This window comes from Manis javanica, chromosome 4 (assembly GCF_040802235.1).
Source record: "Manis javanica isolate MJ-LG chromosome 4, MJ_LKY, whole genome shotgun sequence".
Lineage (NCBI taxonomy): Eukaryota > Metazoa > Chordata > Mammalia > Pholidota > Manidae > Manis > Manis javanica.
In genome coordinates, this window is record NC_133159.1 from 165,388,820 (window position 1) to 165,394,819 (window position 6,000).

At 41.9% G+C, this 6,000-nt stretch overlaps 1 protein-coding gene across 1 annotated transcript in view; it reads right to left on the reverse strand.

Moving 5' to 3' along the window:
• The window catches only part of LOC140849253 (serine/threonine-protein kinase TAO1-like), a 173,109-nt gene extending 167,447 nt beyond the window's left edge, over positions 1 to 5,662 (reverse strand). Inside the window, 1 exon segment of the mRNA XM_073236242.1 lies at positions 5,642 to 5,662. The gene's annotated coding sequence lies outside the window, so the exon portion shown is untranslated.
• Between the last annotated feature and the right edge of the window lie 338 nt (positions 5,663 to 6,000).

Genomic DNA, 6,000 nt, shown 5'->3' on the forward strand with positions numbered 1-6,000 from the left:
GGTGGGGGACCTCCCTGGAGAAGCTGATTTGCTCATTGCACCTTTGGACCCACCCTGCTTCTCAGGGAGGGGGTCCTGACGAACCACAGGACATGGGAACAGGCTGACTGATGCTTTGCATTTCTTCCACTTTGCTTGCGGTTCTCAGGAACTTGGACAAAGCCAAGAAAGAAACAAGAGCTGCCAGGCTCTGAATAACTCTTTAGAAGTGGCGCCTCTAAAAAAGAATCACCGGGTTTGAGGTGAATGGGATTGAGAGGACAGAAAGAAAAGGACAGAAGCGCTGTCAGAGAACTTCAGAGCCACAGACAGAAACAGCTCTGCCTTCCTCAGAGGGAAGCTTTACTTTTTGCTGAGCTGTCCCCAGGCACTGCCCCACGGGGCCCCCCGCGTGGCAGAACCCGGCGCTGGTTTAAGAGCTGATTTTAGTCTCTGAGGTAACGTGGAAGGACATTACGTTCTCAGGCGTGGCTCACTGTAGGGATTAGCACATATGGCCTAAGAAAGATATGCTGGATATGTGGTAAATCATTCTCAGGAGCCCATCATGAAGCCCACTTTGTTTTAACAGCACAGATTTTAGCTAAAGTACTACAAAACAATCACTAATTAGAAAAAAAAAAAAAGAAAATCCCACTAAGGAGATCACATTTTCACCGACTTCCCATTTTCTCCTAAGAGTTTTTCCTTTTTCCTCAATAAAGCCAACCAACAAGAGGCAGTTTACATAATCATTAAGAGCATGAACTCTGCAGTCACATTTCCTCGGTTTTGAGCCAGAAATATGAAATTGGGCAATTTGTTCAACCTGCATAAGCCTCAATATCCCCCTCTGTAAAATGGGCATGATACCACCACTGACCTCATAGCACCCTGAATAGAGCTGGCACACAGTAAGTGCTCAGAGAAGGTCAGTATTTGTTAATGGTTATAAAAAGAAAAAAAGTTACTACTGCAAAGTCATGACATCCTTGTGCCTAGACTGAAAAAATAAGGCATATGATTAATGTGTTTAATTATCTGTATGTCTGCCTCTCAGAGTTAAGAATGTATTTCTTGAAGGCTTATTCATTTTTTGTCTCAAATGTCTCAGTTTCTGGCATATAAGAGCTCAGTAAATGTTTCAGTACAGAAGTGAAAGGAAAGGAACAAAACTTTGCAGACCAAATAATGTGAGCAATTGTTAATATTGTCATATAAATAAATTCAGATTTAATGAGCTTTTACTGAGTGCCTACTTTATGCTAGGCCCCACATGAAGACTTCACATTATCTTAATAGATTTCTACAGACAAGACACATCTGTGCAACTGTAAAAATAAGAGACTGGCTACTGAGCTGGACTGAGACTCAGACTATAACCAGCTTACAACCAGAAAAGGGTTCGTTAATTAAATATGAGTTAATTTTCAAGCTATACAAATAACATATTTATATGCTTCCAAAATGTAGAAGCAGAGGGTCCATGGACCACAACATGGGGGGATGCTATAGGACTACACTGTCTCCTCTAGATCTAGGGCAGGGTGATGGTACCCAGCTGGGATACAAAAAGCACCTTGGGGATAGTTCTACCACCCAAAGGGCCCACGTCAGAAAAAAGCCCTGTTTTAAAGGATCTCTTTAACCACAGAATAAAGAACTACATATTACATCCAAGACTCGGCAGCAACTCAATTTCCAAATGTTAGTTTTTTCATGAAATCATCATATATCCCAGGAAAAAGTCATACTGATCTCAGCTCTTTTACTTTTTACTTTTTTGGGAAGAATGTTAAGCCAGTGTAAAATGAGTAAGTGGATTTCAGTCTTCTGAAAGGGCTTTTGGGTATGGTTGAGAAAGCTAACTTTGAAAACTTAGCAACACAGGATACATTATGAGTAAGTTCCTTACTTTTTTTTTTAGTAATGATGCTAATTCACCAGATCCTTCTGAAAGAGTCCTTTTATTAATTTCAATGAAGTCAAGTTGAGAACAAGTTGTAATATGAAACACACTTTATGCAACTATGTTGAAATTCTCTGCCAGAGTTACATATTCCCATGTAAGAACTTTATGGTAAAACAATTTCAAAACAATATCAAGCATCAGGTTGGGTTCATTTTGGTTTTAGGTTGCCACAGGAAAACTCTTTCTATACAAATCATTGAAATCCTAAGGCAAAATGATAGTGCTTTTAGTAGGAAAAAAAATCATGTTCCCTACAGTTTATAATAAAAGAGCTGAAACTGAGCCCCAACTGAAATTATACTGTTAGGCAACTCCAAAAACTAAACATAAAAACATGCTAAAATGCAACACAGAAGGAAAACCATTCTCATATGCACAGTTTTAGATGCTTAGCCATTCCTGACCCCAGCCCAGATGAGATCGACTGATCCTTCACAGGGTTTCCTCCCATCAGCCAACAAACTCACGCGCTTCTCGGCCACACGGTTCCTCAGGAAAACGCGAGCAATACATTTAAAGGCCAGAAGAAATCCCGTGGGTGGGTTTGGTCTGCTTTTCAAAACCAATGAACTTCTCATTAAATAACCTTTAATAACAAGAGAGAAGTTTACAAGACATACACCCAACTTAACTACAAGGCAGGCTATGTTGCATATCTCACCGTATTTTTTTTTTTAAAAAGAGAAGCTTTCTGAATGGCACAATCCATTTTGCCAGGTAATGTCAGAAAATTAATGAGTCCTACTTGGAAGTACTACCAGGCTCATTTTTAGAATGATTTTCAGGAAGTATGATGTTTCGATCACAAAAGCCCAAGCATCTAAAACCTCCATGACACTTTATTAATTCTTTATAAAAAAATCTTTCATAAAATTCTTTATAAAATAAAGTCTTGCAACCACAGGAGAATTCTGAGAATCCAGCTTTTCCAGAAAGCTTAAGAGAAATACTTGCGTTTCACCATTCTCAAAATCATTTGAGTTTGAAACAAAATAAACATATTATTCTATTTAATATCGTTGCACAAGCAAATTCAAAAGAATGAAATGTGTTCAAAGTTACTAGAAAAAATGTAGCAATACAGGCTGCCAACTTGTTCAATGTCAAGCTCTAGGCAGTGTAGCCACACTAGCAGTAAATGACTGACTCAGAGTGAGTCACGCTTAAGCCATTTTTGCTTTTAAAGTACTGCCAGGCACTGTGTTAATATTCAACCCAGAGTAAATTTAGCCCAACAAGAAAACAAGTGTTTCCATGGTTGCTTCTTCACAGTGTTTATGGTATATATGCAGCCATTAGGCACAGAAATCCAGTCAGATAAATTAAGTAGAAATGCTCATCTTTCATTTCTATCAAGGCTTTCAGACACTGGGAATGTTAAATGCAACCCAGGCTATTCTTCCATCTCCTTTCGTCTACCCACCCCTCCAGACCTCAAAAGGCAAATATGTAGAGTATACTATTAGTTTTGAAGTTTGTACCATTAAAGTGCCTTTGGCAGATTGCTGTTTGCAGATTTTATTTGGCCCTATGTTAAGGGTCACAACCACTTATATTTCTCTGTGCAGCTACAGGGCTGAAATGCTTAAAAAGTATCTAGCAAGAACAGTAGAAAATGTGGACTGCAGATACCAAATGAAGTCATTATACAGTATCATGCATAGTGAATGGTCAGAGTCTGCTAATGTGGTAATGTGAACACTCAGAAAGTGTTAAAAAAATACTGGTTGGGAGAGATGAATGGCTAGCATCTGATTGATCTGAAAATATCTCAATTTCTTTCAAAATATGCTATTTCTGTTCCAATGCACATGGAGCTCTTAGACTTGGATAGCGCACTGAATGAGAAACAGTTGCTAGGATTCTTTCCTAGTGAATCCACCTACCTGTTTGCAATATAGAATCTCAGCACTAACTATATAGAACCTACACTATGGTCAAATAAGGGGGTTTGGCATTTTGCTCAGGAAAAAATCTTAAAGCTAGCTATCTCAGCTCTGGGTTTTAAAGTAGGATGTATGCCCCTTAGTATATAAACTCTCAGAATTGCTATTCAAAATTAGCTTTGATCTAAAAATGAAAAATAATTCGATTTCACTAATAATATATACTGGCATTAAGCAGGACATGCATAAATATGAATACAGCAAATATCAGAGGCCTATGCTCTTTCTCAGGGGGCAGAACAGTCTAAAATGTGTGGAGACCACTGTTGTACCAAATAAAGTCTCCTGGAGTTTAAGAGCCTTTTCTTCTCTTCGTGTTCTATCCTAGTACAATGTTTTTTACATTTAAATGGTCATTGGCACAAACGAAGTATAGTGGAAAAGTCTAGATCAGCAAGCAACTGGAGAAGACAGAGAAATGGTAATCTGAGTGAGGCAGGTCTGGAAAACAGCCACACGAAGGAGCTCACTGCAGCTCAGTGCAGCTGTAATGATACACTGGGAACACAAAGTCACACAGACCAGCCTCATCCAAGAGCCCATCTCTGAACAAAAACACTGACCTGTTCTCTTAACAAGACACCTCTACCTCTAGGACTCCGTGAACATTAAAATAATGGTTTAAAAGCTCTTTTCAATGAACTGGAAAAGCCTCACACAAGTGTAGTTAGATAACAGACATCTTTAAAAACACATGGCTCTTGGAGAACAACTGTGAAAGGGGTTCCCTGGTGGTGCAAAAGATGGAGACTCCTAAAATAGTCTCTGACTTGCTTGCATGGAATCTTTCAGTCCTATGGGAAGCTCTAACACAGGGCTTGGCCTAGAGCAGGTGCTTAATGAATCTCTGAGGAATAAACGGATAGAATACAAAACTCTTTACTCATAAAACACCTTATTTGAAGCCCACACATTCTAAAGCTCTGTGTTTGTTATGTGTATGTTTACTGCACTGGTAATTTTCCGACTCTGAAAGCCTAAGGGACTATATACACACTTCATCAGAATGTTTTGCTTTCTGACTCCTTCGATCACTGACTTCACTAACTCTACTTACAGTTCAGACAACCTATTACTTACCTGAAAGTTCAACATTATAGGATTATAAACAGTAGTTAAATCTCCACATAGGCAAAGACAGGGAGGGATGAATAGTTGAAGCATGAGATTTTAGGGTAGTAAAACTATTCTATATATTATATGGTGAATACACAACATTACACATTTGTCAAAAACTTATAGGCCGTTTGATCTAGTAATTCCACTTCTGGGTATAAAAATTAAAACTAGGGACTCAAACGGGTATTTGTATACCAGTTTCATTAGCATCACTACCGCCATGAGGTGGAAACAACCCAAGTGTCTATTGACAGATAAATCGATAAACAAAATGTGGTATGCGGACACACACACACACACACACACACACACACACACACACACACACACTGGAATATCATTAAGTCTTTAAAAAGGAATGAAATTCTGATATGTGCTATAACACAAATGAACTTTGAAGACATTACGCTAAGTGACATAAGCCAGACACAAAAGGATGATTTTGGACCTGGTCGGCTCCCTCCCTCCCCGGGCGGCCCCTCCGGCGGAGCGCGCCTACTCCAGGCCCCCGGCCGGGCCTCGCCGCAGACCGCCGAGCAACCTCGCACTGCCGCCCCCTGGTCCGGTTTTCCCCCGTGCCCTCAGGCGGAGGCAGGGGTCCCGCCGCGCCCCGCCAGCCACGTACCTTCCAGCCCGCAGAGCGATCCGCTGTCGTCTTCACCCCTGAAGTGGGGCCCCGTTCTGGAACCTCCAGCGCAGATCCGCGGAAGCGGGAGCCGTTTCTCAGCCGAGGTCTCTGAAGTCCGGCCGGCCCGGGCCAGCGGCTCCAAGTCCGGGCCGACCGCCGCCGTCCGTCCGTCGCGGGAGAGACGAGAAGGGGCGAGTGCGGCGCCGGGAGCCCAGTGGGTGCGAGGCGGCGATCCAAGGCTGGGGGGCGAGGTCGGGAGGAAGGCGCAGCACAGCACAGTTCTTCGCGGGCCCAGAACTTCGCGGGCCCAGAACTTCGCGGGCCCATCATCTGGTCTCCGCCGGCCCGCTGCGCAG